General features: G+C 36.6%; 1 long non-coding RNA gene and 1 other non-coding gene across 2 annotated transcripts in view; one reads left to right on the top strand and one right to left on the bottom strand.

Moving 5' to 3' along the window:
• LOC138809265 (uncharacterized) overlaps positions 1-22,396 on the bottom strand; it is a 40,987-nt gene extending 18,591 nt beyond the window's left edge. The window contains exon 1 of the long non-coding RNA XR_011366768.1: positions 22,124-22,396. This is a non-coding gene — a long non-coding RNA (uncharacterized lncRNA). The remainder of the gene's footprint in view (positions 1-22,123) is intronic.
• LOC138809276 (U6 spliceosomal RNA) lies at positions 4,564-4,665 on the top strand. Its single transcript, XR_011366770.1, has one exon. It is a non-coding gene; the product is annotated as a U6 spliceosomal RNA (small nuclear RNA).
• Positions 22,397-24,788: the final 2,392 nt, after the last annotated feature.

Below are 24,788 nucleotides of genomic sequence, written 5' to 3'. Positions count from 1 at the left end.
TATAAGGGAATATTTTCAAATCTTTATGCTAATAAGTTTGAAAACTTGGCAGAAATGGACCTTTTGCTAGCAATTATCAACATGAAAATACTAAACCAAGATGAGTTAAAGCATATTAAGGGGCCCACATCAAGCATTGAAATAGACAAAGCAAAAAGAGACCTCCCATGTAAGAAAATCCCAGGACCTGATGGATTTACAGTGGAATTGTACAAGAGCTTCAAAATAGAGCTCACACCAATACTACTCCAACTCTTCAATGAAATTGAAAGAGAAAGTTCACTACCGAACACATTCTATGAAGCCATCATAACCCTCATCCCGAAACCAGGCACAGACTCATCAAAGAAAGAGAAGTATAGACCCATTTCTTTGATGAACATTGATGCAAAACTTCTCAACAAAATTTTGGCCAATCGACTTCAACAATTCATCCAAAAAATCATACACCAATATACCGGATTTATTTCAGGGATGCAAACCTGTTTCAATATACACAAATCAATTAATATAATTTATCACATCAACAAGAGCAAGGATTAAAACCACATGGTTATCTCAACAGATGCAGAAAAAGCATTGGACCAGATCCAACACCGCTTTATGATGAAGGTTCTGGAAAAATTAGGAATTCATGGAACTTTCCTCAATACAATAAAAACTGTATATGGAAAACCTACAACCAGCATTATAATTAATGGTGTAAAACTAAAGCCATTTCCTCTTAACTCGGGAATGAGACAAGGATGTCCACTCTCTCAACTTCTCTTCAATATAGTATTAGAATGCCTAGCTACAGAAATAAGACAATATGCCAACATAAAAGGGATCCAAATAGAGAAAGAAGAAGTAAAATTCTCTCTCTTTGCAGATGACATGATCTTGTACTTAAAGAATCCCACGGACACTACTCCCAAATTACTCAAGCTGATTCAAACCTGGAAAAATAGCGGGGTATAAAATTAACCCTGAAAAATTAATGTCTTTTCTGTACGCCAACAATGAGAAAAGTGTGGCTCAAATCAGGAAAGCTTTTCCATTTGTAATAGCCCCACAAAAAATAAAATTCCTAAGATTTAACTTAACCAAAGAAGTGAAGGACTTATATGATGAAAACTTTAAAAATCTGAAAAAGGAAATCAAAACAGAACTTAGAAAGTGGCAAAAACCTCCCATGTTCCTCGATAGGAAGGATGAACCTTGTGAAAATGGCAATATTTTCCAAGGCTATCTACAAGTTCAATGTCATACCTATCAATATTCCAACCGCATTCTTCAAGGAAATAGAAGAGGCAATCCAAAAATTCATATGGGACAACAAAAGACCCCCAATTGAAAAAAGCGATCCTTAACAGAAAGAACAGTGTTGGAGCAATATCAATAGCAAATTTCAAACACTACTACAAAGCCATAATAATTAAAACAGTTTTGTACTGGCACAAGAAAAGATCTCAGGAACAATGGAATAGAATTGAAAACCCAGAAATGAACCATAATCATCTAATATTCGATAAAGCATCTAAAAAGATAAAATCAAAGAAAGGCTGTTCAGTAAATGGTACTGGCAAAATTGGTTAATCACTTGTAGAAAATTAAGGCCAGATCCTTATATATCACCCTGTACCAGAATCAAGTCCAAATGGATCAAAGACCTCGGGGTCAAAGCAGATATTTTGAAAACATTACAGGATGGAATAGGAGAAACCCTAGGTCTCCTTGACAAAGGCTGAAATTTTCTGAAAAGAAATGCAAAAGCACAACAATTGAAAGAAAGGTTGGACGAATGGGATTGTATCTAATTGCAGAGCTTCTGCATGGCAAAGGACATAGCTAGCAGGATCAATAGAAAGCCCACGGAATCGGAGAGGATCTTCACTAGCCATACAACTGACAAGGGTTTCATATCTAAAACAGACCTGGAAATCAAAAAATTAAATCCCCCAACAACAAATACTCAAAGAAAATACTGCCCAATAAATAAGTGGGCTAAAGCCATAAATAGAAACTTCTCTGAAGAGGAAAGGAGGGTGACCAATAAGATATGCAGAAATGCTCAACCTCCCTAGCCATAAAAGAAATGCAAATCAATCAACACTGAGATATCACCTCACCCAATTACAATGGCTATAATCAAGAGCTCTAATAACAACAGATGCTGGAGGGAATGTGGACAGAAGGGAACCTTACTTCATTGTTAGTGAGAGTGTAATCTTTTTCAACCACTTTGGAAAATAGTATATAGGTTCCTCCAAAGACTCCACATAGGGCTCCCCTATGACCCAGCAATCCCACTTTTGGGCATTTACCCAAATGAACATAAACAAGACCATACTAAAGCTACCACACAGATATATTTATTGTAGCATTACCATAGCTAAGATATGGAACCAACGCAGATGTCCCTCAGTAGATGAATGGATCAAGAAAATGTTGTATATATACAAAATGGAATTCTATGTCTCTATCTGAAAGAATGATATTGCCCCATTTGTTAGGAAATGGAAAACTTGGAAAAAATTATATTAAGTGAAGTAAGCCAGGCCCAAAGAAACATAGGTCCCATGGTTTCCCTTATTAGCAATTACTAGTGTATGTCTGAGACATGCAGAAATTGTTAGATAAGTTGATGTTAGGTGAAGTGAACCCCAAGATAAGAATTCAAATTTTTTTCTTTTCTGTAATTATTTCTAACATATTTATAAGATGACTTCTTTGTTACTTTTTATGTCCCTCCCACATGGTATAATCCCTGTTTTCACTGTATTTGATGTTGGTATAATTTGTGGAGGGAAAGGGGAAATTTTTTTAAAATAGGGATACAGGTGGACCCATTGCAACAATGAGATATACAAGAGATTATGTCGAAAAACAAATTTTACAACTTTGGTTGGGGGAAAGGGGAGGGGGAAATGGGTGAGATGGGAAGGGATAGTTAGTAGAAACAAAGGAGTATGCAACAATGCTTGATAAGAAATGTACTCATTACCTTGCCCATTTAATTGTAACCCCTCTGTCTGGTATTTTCACACTTAAAAAAACACAAAAAAACATAAAATATAAAGTGATTTTTATAAAAAATAAAAATGACTCAGAATAAATTATCAATGCAAAAACAATCTTTACAGAAGCAAACTCTCAGAGATATTACATGACTTTGAAAAGTATAAAGTGGCTGAATTTAATATAAATTTAGAAGTATGACCATTCAAAAATATAAAAAGATATTCTTTATTTCATTATATAACACAAAAGAGAAAGTAAATGTTGTCTCTCATGTGCTGGGAAGGTGGTTCAGTGTACAGTGCTTGCCTTGCATGCATGAGGTCCTGGGTTTGATTCCTCAGCACCACATAAGCAGAAAAAGATGGAAGAGGTTCTGTGACTCGAGTAGTACCACTAGCCTTGAGCTGAAGAGCTGAGAGACAGCACCCAGGACCCAGAGTTCAAGCCCCAAAACCAACAAAAACAAAATAAAAACAAAACAAAACACAGTCTCTCACTTTTGTGTGCTTAACATTGTAACACTAGTGCTTCAGTCTAGGGCTAAGATTTTAGGTGTGGACATTTATCAACACTCCTGATTCAGATTCTAATCGATAAAATTTTAATCAATATTTTGTTCTTATTAATTTTGCTCTTTGTAAATTCACATATACCTATAAAAAAGTGTGGCCATCCCAATAACATTCTCAAAGTACTTCCTAATGATGACTTACAAAAAGTTGTTTTATATTACAACAAGGAAAACAATGCTACAAATAAGGAAAACCAATACATAAATATTAATGATTAATAAAATAAAAAAAAACAATTACCACTGTTTCCAGTATTTGTAATGTACTACATATTTGATTTATTATTTTCTCATATTGCTGTACATTTAAAACTGCCTAAGTCTATGATGTTCAACAAGACTTTTGTAGGCTATGAGTAGCCTTTAAATATTATTATTATTATTATTATTATTATTATTATTAAGATTATTATTTATGGTTCATCTCATCATTTGTATATGGTTTATACCATCATTTGTTCCTCACTAACATATAAAGTAAAGAAGCCTTTAAATTTTAACAGAAACTGTGCAGTTAATGTCTTAAATCTGCTTCTTTACACAAACACTTTGCAACTTCTCATTAGTAAAGCTTCTCTAAACTCTGAAATGTACATATTTAGTAGTATGTACCATGAATATTAAATGCTTTATGAAAAAGTTTTACAACCTGCTAAATAGTCTTAATTTTTGTATATATGAGCAAATTCCCAAAATTAAACATATTTAAAACATTAAAACTTTTAACAAACCTTAACACTTTCTATAGTGTTCATTATGGCAGGTTCCTTGTACAGAATAATTGAATTCCTCCTCCTACACATCTGTTGAACAACAAATATTTGGTATTATTTTGTTTTTGACATATCAAACTTGACTTTATTCTTAAATGTGTTCTTATGTAAGAAATACATGGTTCTAAAATTTCACAACAATTCTTTTGAATTTAATTTTTGTGGAATTGTCTAGGTTAAGAAAATCAATTACACTTTATGTATAAAAAATGTTCTGTGCTCAATTCAGTAGCACATACACTAACATTGGAACAATAAAGAGAAGAATAGCCCCTGACTGAGGATGACACTCAATTTCGTGAAGCATTCTAGATTTTTAAAAGAACAGATGCTGGAGGGGATGTGGACACAAGGGAACCTTAATGCATTGTTGTTGGGAGTTTAAACTTGTTCGAAGACTTTGGAAAGTAGTATGGCGGTTCCTCAAAAGACTACAATAGAGCGCCCCTAAGTCCCAGCAATCCCATTTTGGGCATTCACCCAAATGATCACAAACAAGACCATACTAAAACTACCAGCAAAACTATGTTCATTGCAGCATTATTTACCAAAGCTAAGATACAGAACAAAACCCAAGGCCCCACAGTAAACGAATGGATCAAGAAAATGTGTGTGTGTGTGTGTGTGTGTGTGTGTGTGTGTGTGTGTGTGTGTGTGTATGTGTGTACTGGAATTCTATGCCTCCATCAGAAAAAATGACATCACACAGTTTGTTAGGAAATGGAAAGACATGGAAAAAATTTTATTAAGTGAATTAAGCCAGGCCCAAAAAAGTGAAGTAAGCCAGACCCAAACAAAGATAGGTCCCATGGTTGCCTTAATTGCAATAACTAGTATGTGTCTGCTACAAGCTGAAAACATCATATAAATTGATGTTAGGCAAAATGAACCCCAAGATAAGGATACAAATGGTTTTCATTTCTTGCAATTGTTTCTAAGATATTTATAAGATGAATTCTTTGTTGCTTTGTATGTTCCTCCTGCAAGCTAAAGCCCCTGTTTTCACTGTATTTGATGTTGGTATACTTTGTGCAGTGGAAGGGAAACACAAGTCGTTTAAAAAGGGATGCAGGTGGACCCATTGCAACAATGAGATGAACAAGTCGTTATTTCAAAAAATGATTTTGGCCAGGTGCTGAGGGATGTGGACAGTGGGGGGGGGGTTGAGATGGGGGAGGGTTTGGTGGGTGTGGGGGGTGGGAGATGGGCAGGGATGGGAAGAGGAAACAAAGGAGGAGCAAGTGGACCCATTGCAACAATGAGATGTACAAGTTATTATGTCAAAAAATGAACTTTACAACTTTGGGGGGAGGAGGACAGGGTGGGGAAAGTGGGGGAGTGTGGGAAGGGATGGGAAGGGGAAACAAAGGGGAGGCAACAATGCTTGATAAGACATGTACTCGTTATCTTGCCCATGTAATTGTAACTCCTCTGTCAGTATTCTCACAATAAAAAAAAATGTACTCAATAACTCACGCATGTAATTGTAACCCCTCTGTATGGCATTTTCACAATAAAAAAAAAGAAACATAGGTCCTGTGGTATCCCTTATTTGCAATAACTAATGCATATCTGGGATAAGCAAAGAAGGTATGGTAAGGTGAAAAAAAGGAGTAGGCAACAATGATTGATAAGAAATGTACTCATTACATTTTCCATGTAATTGTAACTCCTCTGTATGGTATTTTTACAATTAAAAAAAAAGGAAAAAGCATGTGCATATGACTAGATAATATGATGTTAAGGTAAATGAACCCCATGATAAGGACACTAGTGGTTTTTTAATTTTTCCTGTGGTTTCTAATATATTTATAATGTACGATGTGATTTTTATATGTGCATCCCCCACAGTTAAACCCCTGTTTTCACTGTATCTGATGTTGGTGCACCTCCATCTTGTATATACACTTCTCTAATTTGGGGATAGAAAGGGAAAAAACAAAATGGTTAAATAAGGATACAGTATGACCCACTGCAATAATGTGACGCACAAGATAGTATGTTGAAAAACGAACTTTACAATTTAGGAGGGTGGGGGACGGGACTGTACTTGTGGAGGTGGGTGGGAAGGGATGGCGGGGGAAAACAAAGGAGGAGGTAACAATGCTTGATAGGAAATGAACTATTACTTTTTCATGTAACTGTAACCACTCTGTACAGTACTTTTACAATAAAAATATAAAAATGTTATGGGATGGAAGAGAATATTTCTCCTATTTTACCCATATAATATCGTTAACAAAGAAATTAATGAAAAACACTGATATGCAGATATTTTGAATAAATGTGTTTGTGCATGTGTGTGTGCGTGCCTGCTCATTTTCGTTCTCAGAGTTTGAATTCAGTGCATCAACGTCCCGCTAGGCCATTCCTCTCTAGATGGATGAGCTACTATATAAGCTACATCTCCATTCTTGGCTCTTTGCTAGTTCATTAATTTTTTTAATATTTTTATTATTTTTTTATTGTGAACATACTGTACAGAGGGGTTACAATTACATGGGCAAGATAATGAGTACATTTGTTATCAAGCATTGTAGCCTCCTCCTTTGTTTACCCTTCACATTCCTTCCCAGGCTCCCCCCACACCCCCTACCCCAGCCTCCCCCCCACACCAAAGTTGTAAAGTTCGTTTTTGACATGACAACTTGTACTTCTCATTGTTGCAACGTGTCCACCTGTATCCTTAAACGACTTGTTGTTCCCCTTCTCCTCCACAAATTACACCGACATCAAATATAGTGAAAGCAGGGGTTATACTGTGGGGGAGGGATATACAAAGCAACAAAGAAATAATTTTATAAATGCGTTAGAAAAAATTTCATGAAAGAAAAAAACATTTAAATACATATGTAAGGGTTCATTTTCCTAACATCACATTATCTGACCTTTTCTGCTTGACTCATACATATACTAGATATTGCAAATAAGGGAAACCATGGGACCTATGTTTCTTTGGGCTTGGCTTACTTCACTTAATATAATTTTTTCCAAGCCTTTCCATTTCCTAACAAATGGGGCAATGTCATTCTTTCTGATGGAGGCATAGAATCCCATTGTAATTTTTTTTAATAATCTCATGAATATTTTTTTGTCCTGATTGGCTTCCAACGGTTATCCACAGATCTCAGGTTCCTGAGCAGATACCCGAGTAGACAGGATTACAGGTGTGACCAACCAGCACAAGGTTTTCAGAATAATTTAAAAAGTAGACGAAAATTTACTTCATGGAGGCTTGTTTATCATCTCCCGCTTTTAAAGCATTTTGGAGTGATTATATGTGAATTTATTTCATTTTTGGATTCTTAAAAGACAGTAAGTGATGGTATTTAAACGTTTTAATCTTTTTTTTAATTGGTCATTAGGCATGAACTCTGGGCTTGGGCGCTCTCCCTGCATCTTTCAGCTGAAGGTGAGTGCTCTACCCCTTGAGCCACAGTGCCACTTCTGTTTTCCTAGTAGTTTATTGGAGATAAGAGTCTCACAGTCTTTCCAGCCTGGGCTTGCTTTGAAGCGCATTCCTCAGATCTCAGCTTCCTCTGTAGCCAGGATTATAGGTGGGAGCCACCAGCTACCGGCTAGTTTTAGTACCTTTTTTTTTTTTTATTTTTTTGGGGGGTCCAGTCGTGGGGCCTGAAATCTGGGCCTGGGCACTGTCCCTTAGCTCTTCAGCTCAACGCTAGTGCTCTACCACGTGAGTCACAGTGCCACTTCCGCCTTTTTTTCTTTCTTGCTTATGTGGTGCTGAGGAATCGAACCCAGGGCCTCATACATGCAAGGCAAGCGCTCTACTACTGAGCCACCTTCCCAGCCCTTTAGTACTTTTTTAAAATATATACTGGAACTGTGGAACAGAAGAAATTTGTCTCTCTTTAGACCTCAATTTATGAGCTCAGCTCTGAGCATGAAAACCCAATATCACCAACACTGTGTTGAAGACAAAATGTGACAGAAAACAATTACCGTGGGCAATAATTGCTATGCTATTATTTCTTGGACAGCATGAATATTGAGTTGAGAGAGTAAGGGAATGTAGAGGATTTTATCTACTTTTTTATAGCTTACTTTTTGAAATTTTGAATCATTTCCTTCCCCACTGTGTGTCTTTGGGCCATGCATTTAGTGTCTTTAATTACAATATTTTCTAACACTAAAATGGTACTAATATTAGAATTATAGCAAATGCTTTCTTAAGAATTAAGAGAAAAAAAACTTGTGAAATACTTAACATAAACTTCTAGGAATAACAATTACAACTACAGGGGCAAGATAATGAGTATATTTCTTATCAATCATTGTTGCCTCCTTCTTTGCTTCTTGTTCCCATCGCTTCCCATCTCCCCCCACACTCCCCATCCCACAATCTCTCCCCCCCACCAAAGATGTAAAGTTCATTTTTCGACGTAAGGACTTGTATATCTCATTATTACAATGAGTCCACCTGCATCCCTATTTAAATGATTTGTTTTTTCCCTTCCCCTCCACAAGTTATACCAACAACAAATACAGTGAAAGCATGGGTTATACCATGGGGGATGGACATACAAATCAACAAAGAAATCATCTTATAAATATTTGAAACAATTGCAATAAAGAAAAAAAAACAATTGAATCCTTATCTTGGGGTTCATTTCAGCTAACATCAACTTATCTGACATTTTCTGCTTGTCTCAGACATATACTAGTTTTTGCAAATAAGAGAACCATGGGACCTATTACCTATGTTTTTTTGGGCCTGACTTAATTCACTTATTATAATTTTTTCTAAGTCTTTCCATTTCCTAACAAATGGGGCAATGTCATTCTTTCTGATGGAGGCATAGAATTCCATTGTGTATATATATATATATATATATATATATCATATATATATCATATATATCATATATATATCATATATATCATACATATATATCATATGTATATATATATCATACATATATATCATATATATCATATATATATCACATATATATATCATATATATCATATATATGTATATATATACATCACATTTTCTTAATCCTTTCATCTAGTGAGGGACATCTGGGTTTGTTTCATATTTTAGCCATGATAAATAATGCTTCAATAAACATAGTTGTCCTGGTAATGGACAAGGGTCTCATATCTAAAATATACCTGGAACCCAGAAAAATTAAATTCCCCAATGACAAATCCTCAAAGAAACAATGCCCAATAAATAAGTGAGCTAAAGACTTAAAGAGAAAATTTTCTGAAGAGAATAAAAGTATGGCCAATAGACACATGAAGAAATGCTCAACCTCTCTAGCCATAAAAGAAATGCAAATCAAAACAACATTGAGATACCATATCACCCAAGTTAGAATGGCTATAATCATGAACTCTAAAAACAACAGATGTTGGTGGGGATTTGGACAGAATGGAACCTTAATGCATTATTGTTGGGAGTGTAAACTTGTTCAACAGCTTTGGAAAGTAGTATGGAGTTTCCTCCAAAGACTCCACGTAGAGCTCCTCTATGATCCAACAATACCACTTTGGGGTATTTACACAAATGGTCACAAACTAGCCAGCAGTTTTTTTTTTTAAATACTAAATAGTATGCAATCAGTATTACAAAAGCCATTACATGTAATGAGAAACCAGAAGGCATGTTCTCTATTGACCATGCTCTGCTTCAAAGTCAGCCAGGTGGATAACTTCTCATGCTGTAAATCAAACTGGTTTTATTATGTCGTGACAGTATAAAAACATCAGGGACAGAATAATGACGGAATGTTGTAGACTGAGGTGAAGTCCATTGAAAATGTGCAAAACTGATGAAAACGTAAAAGTCTCTGAGTAGTATATTGTGTTTTACATCATTTAAGTTAAATTGCAAAAATAGGGAAGACCGAGAGGAATGAATTCTCTATTTGATAGCCAATCAAAGGTCCTTAGAAGATTGAACTTTTTCCTCATTCTTGTAGAGGCATCATCAGATGAGAGGAACTCTATTGTTTTTGTGCTTCTTTCCATTTATACTTCAGTTTGAAATCTGAACTACATGAGACTGAAAGAAACCTAGAAAAATTAGACACGTAGGCATGGAAAGAGCCAGGAACGAAAAACAAATAAACTACATATAGCCTTGTAAAAGGTCTAACTAAATTTATTTATATAGTCTTAAGTGTAAACAAAAAATGATTTAAACAATATAATATTATTGAAAATTTAAAAATGTTAGGAGTTGCTTAATTTTTTTCTTTCTACTATATTGAATTAAGTATTGATTTTGTATAGAGAGATTAAAGATGAGATTAACAAGAAATGATTAAAAATGGACAAAAGTTCTTAATAGACACATTTTCCAAAAAGTCCTGAAAAGCACCAGTTTGTTTACAAAGTTGTGTTTAATACCACTTCTATGCTAGGTTAATGCTTTGTGAACAGAAGTCATTATAGAAATGCAATTGAAAATTACTAGGATACTACTTCATAACTATAATAACTCTTATCAAAAAAATCAAAGGAACCAGGTATAGTGAAAAGGCTTGGAATTCCAAGCATTTAGCAGTTTGGAGTAAGAGGATTTGGGTCTAAGGCCAGTCTGGGGTTCTGCACATTGTAAAAACCTGCCCTTAAAAAACTCAAAATGTAATAATGTTGGTGAGAGTGTGAGAAAAGGAAATTTTCTACACTCTTGGTCAAAATACAGGTTAGTATTCTCATTGTAGAAAGTAATTTGCAGTTTTCTAAAGAAATGCAAAGTTGAAATACCATCTGACACACCAATCATTTGATTATTTCTCTCTGGGTAACTCGAAAATATATCTGTAGTTATTTGTTATTCACATTGTTCACAACAGCCACCCAGATATAAATAGAAGTTAAGTGTTCAACAACAGACTAATAAGGCAACTGTGGTGCATGCACAAATATATTTTTCTGTTTCATCTTTAAAATAGCAAGAGATTTCTCCAATTAGGCATAACTTACAATGACCTGAAAGATGTATTCTAAATGAAGAAAAATGTTGTCTTCTGATATTTATAAAACTACACACACACACACACACACACACACCAACCTCAATAATTATGAGAGAAATTTTTATTTAAAGTAAAGCAAACTGGAATTGCTGGGGCATTTAGGTCACAATGTAGAAGATAGTAAATATACAGGATGACCAAGTATACAATTTTAATGTACAACATGAGGATACAGAGGACAACACTGGCCTAAGATAGGAATGAAGCTAAATGAGTAGTTGTTCTTCCTAGTAGGGGCTGCTCTTTTAGATGTTCTTCCTTCAGTAATGGATGACATTAACGTAATTCTTTAAATATACCTGCCTGTTTGCAGAAATAACAAACAAGGTAGCAATAATGTTGTATGCTCAACATAGAACAAAATGTCAAATTTAAATACATGAGATTATCCTAGATGTAAACTATTAATTCCAAATAAGGGAAACCATAGGACCTAGGTTTCTTTAAGTCTGGCTTACAGAACTTAATATGATTTTTTCCCAAGATCTTCCATATCACTACAAATGAGGTGGTATCATTCTTTCTGATGGAAGCATAGTATTCCATGTGTGTGTGTGTGTGTGTGTGTGTGTGTGTGTGTGTGTGTGTGTGTGTGTGTGTGTGTGTGTGTGTGTGTGTGACATTTTCTTGATCCATTGATCTACTGAGGAGCATCTGGGTTGATTCCTTATCCTAGCTATGATAAATAATACTGTGATAAACATAATTGTTCTGGTAGCTTTAGTGTGATCTGGTTTGTGATCACTTGGGTAAATGCCAAGAAGCGGAATTACTGTGTAATAGGGGAGCATTATTGTGTACATCAAGGATAATCGTAGTAGATGAGAAGAATAGCTCAATAGCTATGTACATATGAGGGTGTATTGTGATTCCAAGGGAAATGATCTCCAAGATATGTTATTTCTTGTTGTTCTAAATGTAATATGTGATTTCTTTTTATCCTTTTGTGTTTTCCACACCTATGGTTTATCATCTGGAGTAACTGTATTTGATTTTGATACCCTGGATATTGTAACTATGTTGATCCGAACTAGTTAAGGGAAAGGGAAAAACCAAAATGATGAGACAAATGACAAAAGGGGGAACTTATGCAACAGTGATACTCACAAGACAATACGTTGGAAATAATCTTGGGGGGGGCATTGGGATGAAGAGGGAGAAAAATGGGGGAACGGATAACAAGTTATAAAAGAAATGAATTCATTAACTTACTTATGTAACTATAACCCCTCTGTACATTAACTTGACAATAAAATTTAAATATAAAACATAAAATACATGATAGCAAGCAGCAATACAGGAGATGTGAGTGGGGAAATACTGTACTATACAAAGAAGAGTAAAACAGCTATGGACAGCAGTAATTTGACTTTAACTTAGGAAGTAATAAACTAGCATGCAGATTTTCAGCCTCATGTCAGTTACTAAAAAGGGAAAACAAAATGTACAATCAGTAAACCAATAGAGATAAAATAGAAAACTAAACAATTAAGGTGAAAAAATGACTTGGACCAAGAATAAAAAATGACACAATTAGTAAACAAATAACAAGCTGGTAAGTTACAAAATATTACTAATAATTCTAGTAATGTTTTCTTAACCTCATAACTTGTTGGAACTATACTTCAAATCACAGTTTAATAGTATATCATTTTAAAATTAGGTTACTTCTAATTGATTTCTTAATATTGAATGTTTAATATATAATTTTAATTTCAGTAGCTATAGAAAAGAAAGTGAAACTATGTTTAATAATATATAGCATGAATTGTAAAATTGAGAAGCATTAGAATTTAAACGAATAACATCATTATTGTTTCATTTCTGTGAATTAATGTAATAATTCAAAGTGTTTTCTACACTTCACTCTCATCTTAACATCAAATAATAAATTATTGCACATGACATCGTATTAGGTGAAAGGGTTCAGCACTGTGTTAATATTCACACCACACAGTACATCAGAGTTTGGCTCCTCTCATCTAGCTTAAATTGTGGAAATTTGATTTCTACATGCATGTTAAATTCTTGCCAAGGTGACATCTATAAAATTATAAACAATTATGTATATGAGGAGTGTTTCCGATGATAGTTAAAAGTCACATTCATTAATTAAATTTTATTGTTTTCTACCAAATAAATATTTATAGAGAGACTGAATTTCTGAGTTGAGGATTATTTTATATCCCTGCCATTGTTTCTATAGTTGGATTTAATTTTCCATAAATGGTTAAGTGTATTATATTGGATATATGAAGGTAAACTGAATGTTTATTCTATCAATATTTTGCCACTTGTTTAATCCCAAGTTTAAATTATCCATATGTTTGAAGTAATGAAAATAACAACAGATATAAAAAAGATAAATCAGTGTGTAGTAGATAAGTATTTTCACCTTTATTTTGATAGTTGGTCCTCTTTTACCCTACAGAATATTATAAGGAAAATGTGCTCAAGGCTGACCACAACTGTAGAATATTATGGTTTGGTCTCTCATAAGAGAAGGAAGGATGGGGTACCTTCCTTCCAAAAGTCTGCTCCAAGGAATGTGATCTGTTTTATGTTGGTGACTTGAAAATGAACATTTTTCACGGTCAACCTTGAAAAGCCATCTTGATAGACCATTTTTTAAGTGGTTACATTGGATTATCCATGGCTTTGCAAGGATGCCGGATTGCCTCATTTTGAGACAATTAAAACAGGAATGTATTCAGCTATTCTTTGTATCTGTAGGAAAAAATCCCATTGACTCTAGGTCTGGGGATCAAAGGGGTCCAGAGAAGCTACTACCATGAATAGTAATCCTAGGCCTCTAAAAACAAAACAAAACAAAACTCCAGTAGGAACAGCAACTCAGGGCAACTATCACAGCCTACATGAAGTCAGGCAAAATACGGAAGCTGAGAGTCATTTATCTGATAACTAATATATTTTAATGAGGCAGACTGAAATAAGACTTCAGAGAGAGGGTCAAAAGACTGATCAGAGAGACTAATATTGGTCACATGAAGATTGGAAAATACAATTCCTTGTACAGTAAATAAATCTTAGAAAGCCTGTGCATATAAGAACAAGACAGCAGACCAAATTCCAGATATGTGCATTCTCTTAGAGGTCAGCTTAATGAATTATCAATGGAAATCTTTGTATTCTTAAACATTTGACCACATGTAGGAGAAGGCCAATTGCTGAAGAGAAAGAAAACATCATCACTCAATTACGAGGTCCAATATCACATTAGGAAGGAATCAAGCACAGATTTGTAATAAAAAGAGAAAAAATATTCCAAATGAGGGTTTCATTTGTTTTGATGTAACAGTTTCTGATTTATGTGCTAGCAAATACCATACAATTGATCCATTCCCACAGCTGAGTTGATATTTACTGCAGTATTCCCACATGAAGGAAAAGAGAAAATTTAAAAATGTCTGATGAAATGAGTTGAGGGTGAAGTGTTCTAATAGTGATATCTGAGCTTTAGACATAGATGAAGAGGGGGATTTTCTTTTTTAAAAATCCCCCATTTTTAGCCTGGTGCCAGAGGCTCACAGCTGTAATCCTAGCTACTTAGGAAGCTGAGAACTGAGGACTGCTTTTCAAAGCCAGCCTGGCAGGAAAATCCCTGAGACTCTTATGTCCAATTGAGTTGAAGAGCTCAGAGACTTAAAGCCCCTCGACCAAGACCAAAAAAAAAATCTCCCTTTTGTTGGACTGCCTACATCTTTTCCTAACATTCAACAAAGAAGCCATTTTATCACCCACAACATTTAAATCCTGTCCTAGCTACTGCAAATAGAATGGTTTGTTATCTTATGTCAAAAAGTTCATATTTTCGGGATCAAATACCAGCAATGGTAACATTTTTTCCAGTCCTTGAACTCTGGGCCCGGGCCCTGAACATGGTTATGCTTGTAGCGTTAATGTGAGTTTGTTTATTTATTGGATTACTGCCCATGAGGGGAATTACGGAGTCATAAGAGAGATCTATGTTTAGTCTTTTGAGGAAACTCCATACTGTATTCCAGAGGAGTGGAAGAAGTTTAACTTCCCACCAACAGTGTAATAGAATTCCCAATTGGAGACGGGTGCTGGTGGCTCACGCTTGTAATCCTTACTACTCAGGAGGTTGAGATCTGAGGATCATGGTTCAAAGCCAGCCCAGGGAGGTTCCCAATTGGTTACACCCACGACAGCATTTGCTATTATTAGTTTTCTTGATAATGGCCATTCTAACTGGGAAGGGGTAGAATCTGTCTTGTTTACTTGTAGATTTGTAGGCACCTTCTAGCTACTATAAATGAATGAATCAATGAAACCTGTATTTTTCTGCATCTGCATTCCTTTCGCTTACCATAATTTTCCCAAGCCTTTCATTTTCCTTAAAACTGGTGAAAAGTCATCCTTTCTAATGCTTGAATAGAATTCCATTGTGTGTGAGTGTGTGTGTGTGTGTGTGTGTGTAAGATGACTATAGGCCCATGAGTTCATTTTTAAGCCTAATTTTTCATCTGTAATTCTCTAATTTCATATTAAATTTGGATTGCTTTCTCTACTGCATTGAAGAATATTGTTGGGATTTTGATGAGTAGTGCATTGTCAATTGTTTGGGGGCAGTAGTGCAGTTTTCACAATGTTATTTGTGAAAGCATTGAAAGATTTTTCATTTCCTTGAATGTCCTTCAATTTCCCTTTTTAAGTTTTTAAATTTTCACAGTAGAGGTCCTTCACATTTTTGGTTAAATTAATTCCTAGTTTTGTTGTTGTTGTTGTTTTGTTTTGTTTAGATTTGAGTTGATTTTGAGGCTAATACATATGAGGTTGTTTTTTGGATTTCAACCTGGATGTTCCCATTGTTGGTAACAAAGAAAGATTACTGATTCTTGTGGGTTTTATACCCTTGCTACATTGCTAAAGGTTAGCAACACCTTTACTAACTTGAGGAAGGTAGGTATACAGTCTCTAAATACAGGATCATTTCATCTGTACAAAGGGATCATTTTACTTCTTCCTTATTTGGATCCCCGTTATGTTTTTCTCTTGCCTATAGCTCTTGCTAGAATGTCCACTACTATATGGAAGAGTAGTAGAGAGAGTGGACATCCTTGTTTCATTCCAGATTTTATTTTATTATTTTTTGAGTTTGCAAAATCTGGTTTAATTCAAACTGAGGAGCACATTGTGAAAATACATATACATAAAAATCTAATAAATGATAGATAAACAACATATTACTTTACAATAGAATAACCACAAATTTGAAGGCTCAAATTGAGTCTGTCAGTTGTAAATACAATTTTATATTTGGCTCAAATGGCTACTGAATTTCAAATGGTGCCAAGTCCTTCCAAAGCACTTCTTGACCCCCTCAGCCTTGGGCGGAGTTTCACCACAGTCTCAGTCGAAATCTCAGTCATCCCTTCAACTCTTGGGGCCAATGGAGTCATTGGTACCCAAACACAACTGGAGGCCAGGGATTTCCCGTGGCCAAAAGTTATTGCACAGAGAACTCCATTGTAAGCCAGACTCATGGCTAAGAAGGTGTGAGATTAGCCCTTTAAACAGTGGTGTAGCATTAACCTGGTCTATGTTAAGAAATAGCTCCTTAGTGAGAATGTACTAATTACTAGTTGTCACACCAACAGAAAAAGGCAACATGGGAGCTTCACATTTCACATGAAAGATGAGCATTAACTGGGTCTGGCTTCACTCACGTAGAGTGATTCTTTTATTTTAGACCTAAGAGAAAATGAGTTCATAGCAGTCATTTCTTCACATAAGATTTGTGTAGCATTAAAATTGTTTAACGCTAATGATGAGGCCATGCAAGTAAAAAAATGTGTGATTCTCCACTGCCAAAACAGAAACACCCCATTTCGACTCCTGTCCAGTTTCCAAATTATATATATATATATATATATATATATATATATATATATATATATATATACACATACATACACCTTTGTTATTGCACATCTTTCACACAAATCTGTGTATGTATTTTATATAATATATATTTAAATACACTACACATAAAAAGACTATGGCACTTTACAGAATACATGTTTAACAAAGATAATTCATTACACCACAAATGTTTGAAATGATACAAAACCCTTAAATTATTTAATGTAACATTGTGAATTAAAACACAGGTTTAAAGCATCCACAGACTCCAAGACAAACATTTCTGCTTTAGAATTTATTGAGAAGCCCAGCTTATCACAAATCTTCAAGAAACAGATGCTAGAAAAATTAATAAGACTTTTCTGGTATTAGCAATTGTGTTATTAGAAAAATAGTTGTGGGTCAAGTGGTTTTTAAAGAGCTGTGTAGAAGAGTTTTAGTCTAGAATTCATTCCCGATTTTAATGTCTTCATGTGTCCACTGTTAGGTACATTCTTTGTCATATGCATACTCTGTATAATATTGAGGAAAGTTGCATGCATTCCTAGCTTCTCAGACCTTTTAATCATAAAGGAGTATTGGAGCTTATTAAAAGATTTCAAAATCCATATAAAGATCATGTGGTTCTTGTCTCTGCTTCTGCTGATGTTGTGTGTTACATTTATTGACAAGTATGTTGAATCCAATTGTACCCTATGATGAATCCTGTTCATTATACCTCAAGCAGCACCATTGGTTGTTACTGGAAGTAACGGTTACTGGATGTGGAAACTGATCCCAGGAGAGGAATGGAACATAGAGGAATGACAAAGTTCAAGTTAATATGTGCTTTCCTTTTTACTGTACAAGAAAACAATCCCAAGGCTTGAAGGAAACTCTGTCCCTGACTTTTTCGAGTGTGTTATTTACTCATATTAAACTTTTCTGTAAACTTTTAGTTGAATATTACAAAAAGAAATAATGTGTTATTTGAAGGCCAGCATAGAACAAAAAGAAATAACATTGTTTTAAAAGTGTTCTCCTAGCCGGGCGCTGGTGGCTCACGCCTGTAATCCTAGCTACTCAGGAGGCTGAGATCTGAGGATCGCGGTTCAAAGCCAGCCCGGGCAGGAGAGACCGTGAGACTCCTATCTCCAATAAACCACCAGAAAACCGGAAGTGGCGCTGTAGCTCAAGTGGTAGAGCGCTCGCCTTGAGCTGAAGAGCTGAGGGACAGCGCTCAGGCCCAGAGTTCAAGCCCCACGACCGACAAAAAAAAAAAAAAGTGTTCTCCTGCAAAGAAACAAAGACATGAAAATTTTAAAATGCCTTATGCGTGGATATTTCGTTCCTGAGATGATCCTTTTGTTGCAGGAGTCAGTTATCAATTACTTAGTATGGTCCTGAGTTCTCCTTAGCAATAAGGATTCCAAAACGCAGAATCCAGTGAGAATGATCAACAAAAGGAGCCCCTTCTCTTAAAAGAGTATTCTTTTAAGGAGGGTCCCAAAGAAATATCTCTGTTGCTATTGTTTGCTTGTTTGTTTAGTTTGTGCTGGTTGTGGGGCTTGAACCCAGAGGCTGGACCCTGTTCTTGAATAGTTGCCTTTCCTGCCCACCTACCCCCAAAGCCAATACTCTACTGTTGAGCCAAAACTCCACTTCTGGATTTCGGGTGTTTAATTAGAGATAAGAGTTTGACAGACTCTCCTGCCTGGGTTGACTTTAAACTAAGCTAGTAAGAAAGCTATGTGATATCAACTGTATAGACTTCTCTTTTGAAATAAGAAATATTAGATGAAGTTTATTGTAAAGCTAATATTTGACAATTTTTAAAAGAAGAGATTATGTCCAGAAAAAAAAGCCATAACTTAAATAATTCAGCAAAAGTAGGTACACTGAATCATTTTGGAATTATTTTTTCTGCTTGGAAAGATTATTGAACTTGTCGTTCCTTTTGTGGAAACTTAAAGTCACATTTCACTTTTTTTGTTGGTCGTGGGGATTGAACTCTGATCCTGGGCATTATTCCTCAGCTCTTCAACTCAAGTTGAGCACTCTACCACTTTAGCTCCAGCACCACTTCTGGGATTCTGGTGGTTAATTGAAGAAAAAGGTCTCATGGACTTTCCTGACCAGGCTGGTTTTCAACCACAATCCTCTAGTCTCAATCTCCTGAGTAGCTAGCATTACAGGCGTGAACCATCAGCACCTGGCTCATATTTGCATTTATGTGCACTTAATGACACTATGTAGACAAAGTATGGAAATTTGAACCAAATGATGACATTGCAGCTTTTCAGAAAAATTGAGGTAGCAATAAATATGTCCTCCTTTTCCATGTTGTTACATTAATGACTCATGAGACCCTTACATTAACATCCTCTGCCATCTGTATAGGTGTATTTAGTATCAGGAAATGTTCATAGAGAAAAATAGAAAGACTGAGATTTTTAGAAAGCAAAGGAGATTGAGTAGGAAAGAACAGCACAGAAGGAGATACATTTATCACACAGATATTAAGAACTAGCCTAAGAGATTTAGACTGCTAAATGCAATGAGGAATAAGCTTAGTTGATAACTAGTTCTTCAATAACCAAAAATGGTTCTCAAGAACAGTTTCTGGTACACCTTAATTACTATCATTTATTCCTTCCATCGAGTTATTCCTTCTATTCTGTCACAACTGTTAATTAGCCTCTGCGTTTTTGGTACCATGATTGACCAAAAAGATTTCCAAATGTCACTTAGACTACCCTTCTCTCTGTGATTAGCAGTGACCACACAAAATCCTGGCATCAGTTGCTTTGACCTAATGATCAAAACTTTTTTATCAACAGAGTATGCTATTATAAGTAAAGTACATGAATAAGGGACTATTGTCAGGTGTCAGTATGGAAGGAGCAATTATATGTTCAAAGTATGGTTTCTTTATTTTGCATTTGCTAACTAAATGGTTTTTTTTAATTGTGAAAATACTGTACAGAGGAGTTACAGTTACATGTGTGCAAGATAATGAGTACATTTCTTATCAAGTATTGTTGGCTCCTCCTTTGTTTCCCCTTCCTATCCCTTACCATCCCTCCCATCTCTACTGCACCCCCCTCCAAAACTGTAAAGTTCGTTTTTCCACATAACGACTTGTACTTCTCATTATTACAATGGGTCCACCTGTATCCCTATTTAAACGATTTGTGTTTTTTTTCCATTCCCCTCCACAAATTATACCAACATTAAATACAGTGAAAGCAGGGGTTATAACGTGTGTGTGGGGGACATACAAAGCAACAAAGAAATCATCTTATAAATATATTAGAAACAGTCACATGAATGAAAAAATATTTGAATACTTTTTTTTATTGCCAGTCCAGGGGCTTAAACTCAGGGCTAGGGAATTATTGCTGAGCTTTTTTTTTTTCTCAAGGTTAGCACTCTACCACTTGAGGCACAGCACCAATTCCAGTGTTTTTCTGTTTATGTGGTACTAGGGAATTGAACCCAGGGTTTCATGCATGCTAGGCAATCACCGTACCATGAAACCACATTCCCAGAATCTTAAATGAATTTCTTAAGAAAGCATGACATTTTGATTCTGTAACTATGTATCATAATTTTGGCCAGGTGCTAGAAAATGATGTAGAAAACAAGTCAATATGAGAAGTCCAGTAAAGCTGGATGGAAATGAATAACCGTCATGGTCTAGCCAGGGTACAGAGGAGCTTATTTCATGGAGCTGTTTCAACAGGCTGAGTGAGACAGCTCCTGACCCACAGCCCATCTCCAGAATGAGAGGGCCACCATGGGTCTAGCCACATGGAGACAATGGGCCACCTCCTCCAGCATACATTCAACCAGTTCATGTGAGAGAGAGGGAGAAAGAAAGTGAGAAGTACACTTAAGCCCTGTGCCGGTGGCTCAGAACTCTAATCCCAACTACACAGGAGTCTGAGAAATGAGGATCATGGTTCATAGCCAGCCCAGGAAGGAAAGTCTGTGAGACTCTAATCTCCAAAGATCCACCAGAAATCTGAAAGTGGTGCTGTGGGCTTAAGTGGTAGAGTGCTAGTCTTGAGCTGAGGAGCTCCTGAACAGCGCCCAGACCTAGAGTTCAAGCCCCATGACTGGCAAGAAGTGGACTTCCCACTACAAAAAGTGGACTGAACAGCACCCATTTAACTAGGGAGCATGGTAGAGAAGTCAGGCCTAGCTTCCTGTGAACTTGAGGTCATAAGTAGGTCACCCAGCTTCTCCATGCTTTGTTTTCCCCAGTTGCAAAACTCAACACAGTGAAGGATACCCTTCCTCATGGGGATAGGGTAATGATGAAAGAGAGCCATGTTTTGTTTCATAATCCCACACCAGTTGCCCCATTAATAACAGGGGCCACCTGAACCCTTTCCAGGTATCTTCCTGTCATATGCTCACAGAATTGTCGAGAACATTACCTGAAGGCCACTCCCTCTGGGCCTAGCCATGTTTCAGAGATCTCTCTATATAAATCCCTTGTTTCCTCACAACTGTCCTGTGAAGAGACTGAGTTCCAATGGTTGTGGCCCTACCCAGAGCTTTATCTGTGGTCAAGAATCGGTTGCCATGGCCTAAGAGTTTGTGATATCCATCCAAACTGATGACTAAGCATGGCTCTACATGTCTACCATTCCAACTACAGAGGACCAGGACTGGTGGAACATACATGTCACAGATAGGAGGACCGCCTGAGCTCAGCCCAGCCTAAGTATATATTGTTTGTTTCTCAGAAATGCACAAGACAGAAAGGTGGCTCCTCAGAGCCAGGGAGAGGAAACAAGCAGGGGGTCATTGTGCTCTCAGAGGGGTTTCTGACCCGAGTTGGGAATGGTGTTGGGGCGGCCACTCACCTGTGCTGCTGGGAGACGCTGTTGGCAGCTGATCCAGGTAGAGCAAGCAGGGATGGCGGTGGCATGGCAGACACATGGACCCAGAGCAGAGGACCAGGGGCAGGGACCAGGTCAGGGCCTTAGGCCCTCTGAGATTTGAAATCCAGCACCACAGGAAGGGGGGGAGGCGGGTGGGACATGTCAATTTCCTACTATTCTCTAAAGTTACCTTGAGTCTCTTGCTCACCACTCAGCCACCTCTACCTTCCTTAACTGCTGGTAGTGGTGTACTAAAAGAGGGAATCTAGGTGCTACCAGGCATCATGGAATGTGGGCGTTGACAGCATTCTTGTATCCCATTGGTCACAAAGAAACATGAAATAATGGGGGTGTGGCTAGAATCCTGTGATGCAATCAGCATGGGCAGAGTCAAGTTGACAGGGGCTCTCCCAGCCCTTTTCCCAGGGAACTCTGTCCCATTCAGTTGGGGACAAGAGGGAGACCACTTTAGCTGGATGGCTACACAGATTGTTATTTATGTCTGTTTGTTGCCAGTCCCGAACCTTGAACTCAGGATCTGGGCACAGTCTCTGAGCTGCTTTTGCTCAAGGCTGGCCCTCTACCACTGGAGGTACAGGGCTTCTGGCTTTGTTGGCACTGAAATTGGACAGGGTCTCAAGGACTTTCCTCCTCAGGGTGATCTTGACCATGATCCTCCCATCAAAGCCTTGTAAACGTCAAGGAGGAATGTTGATAGCCACTGTTGCCTGCCTAATCATTGGTCTTGCTGATGTTCTTGGACAGAACAGTGAGTTCCCTGTTCTCGGGTTTAAGTGGGGGGAGCTAGAACCCAAAGTTCGAATCCTGGGGCTGCCACCTCCAAATGGCAGGAGATCCTAAGACATTCATTCATATCCATATGAATACAAATGGGATGGGATGTATGTCATGATTGAATGGGCAGTTCTTGAATGATTCTAGGATAAAATTATACATAATTATATTATAGGACACTAATCGATTTTATTTAATACTTTATTAAACATTTAAACAATCATATTCATAAAATGGAGGAATAATGAAATACCTAAGAATTGGGCCTCACATACTATAAAGGTGCCATTTTTCTGCCAGGACTGGGATTTGAACTCATGGTCTGGTTAACACTGTTGTACTGTGTAGGAAGGGGAATCTGGCCTCCTTGAAGTCAAGAAATTCAAGTCTGTTCCTTAGGCCTGAAATCGATCCCCACCTATTCATGTACAATTTAAATATATGATTTATATTTATATACATATGTTGACTCCATATTGCATTCAGTGTAGTTATTGTATTTTTTTGTTTTATTTATGTATTGACCATTTATTTTACTGATTATTACGACACATAGAACATTGGTCACACATTGGGCCTCACATATAAAGGTGCCATTTTTCTGCCAGGACTGGGATTTGAACTCGTGGTCTGGGTAACACTGTTGTACTGTGTAGGAAGGGGAATCTGGCCTCCTTGAAGTCAAGAAATTCACGTCTGTTCCTTAGGCCTGAAATCGATTCCCACCTATTCATGTACAATTTAAATATATGACTTATATTTATATTTATATACATACGTTGACTCCATATTGCATTCAGTGTAGTTATTGTATTTTTTTGTTTTATTTATGTATTGACCATTTATTTTACTGATTATTATGACACATAGAACATTGGTTACATTGATTACATAGGATATAGGCCTGCATATGTATTCCACTTCATATCTGACACCAGGACATTCACAGAAAAGGAAAACGTGTCAGCATCAGCTTCTTACTCAACGATTCATTGGGAGTGCTGGTATCTGAACTCATGGCCTACAGGGCCAAATTCATGAATGGTTGAGTGTGAACACGCCTTCCTGGGGCAAACTGAGCTGACAGGCTGTTCCCAGGACCTGAGATCGAGCCCAGCAGTTAACAAAATATGAACAGATTGAGATGCAGATGACAGTATACTAATAAATATATATCTTTATAGAGTGCCAGAGATGTCTATATGTTATTGTTATAAGACTACATTCCTACCAATTCTTGGGTATTTATTATGTGTCCATGTAATTAATGTTATTGTTTTCATCCTTACACTATTAATTAAATCAATCAGTGTCCTGAAATTATTGTGTTCCTGTAAATAATAACATTCTTTTAATGCTTCATAAATATTAAATAAAATCAATCAGACTCCTGAAAACACTCTGTTTAATTTTATAGGAGCATCATGATTAACTCATTCAACTGTGACATTGACAAAATTCCATTGTTATTCCTATGGATGGGAACCAGTTTCTGCCATTGGTTGGTCAGGTCCTATGTTGCCACGTGGGCCTATGGATTCCCTAATAGTCCGCCAACCTTCAGCAATGCAAGGTGAAGTACCCTTTGCAATAGTGTCATTCAGACCTAGGAGGGTTACTGTGCAAAGGAAGAAAACATAAAAAGGCCACATTTTTTCTGTGCATTGTTTTCCCTGAAGGGCCTGACCCATTAGCAGCTGTGGGTCCAGTGGCTACATCCCAGCCTAGAGTGATCAAAGCTGAGGTAGAATTACCACTACCTGAGTTCAAGCCCTGTGCTTGACAAAAAAAAAAAAACATACAAACATACATACATGCATACATACATACATACTTACATACATACATACAT

This window comes from Dipodomys merriami, unplaced genomic scaffold (assembly GCF_024711535.1).
Source record: "Dipodomys merriami isolate MVZ:Mamm:240054 unplaced genomic scaffold, mDipMer1.0.p SCAF_1027, whole genome shotgun sequence".
NCBI lineage: Eukaryota > Metazoa > Chordata > Mammalia > Rodentia > Heteromyidae > Dipodomys > Dipodomys merriami.
Note: the sequence above shows the minus strand (reverse complement) of the source record. Positions and strands in the feature narration are given on the sequence as shown.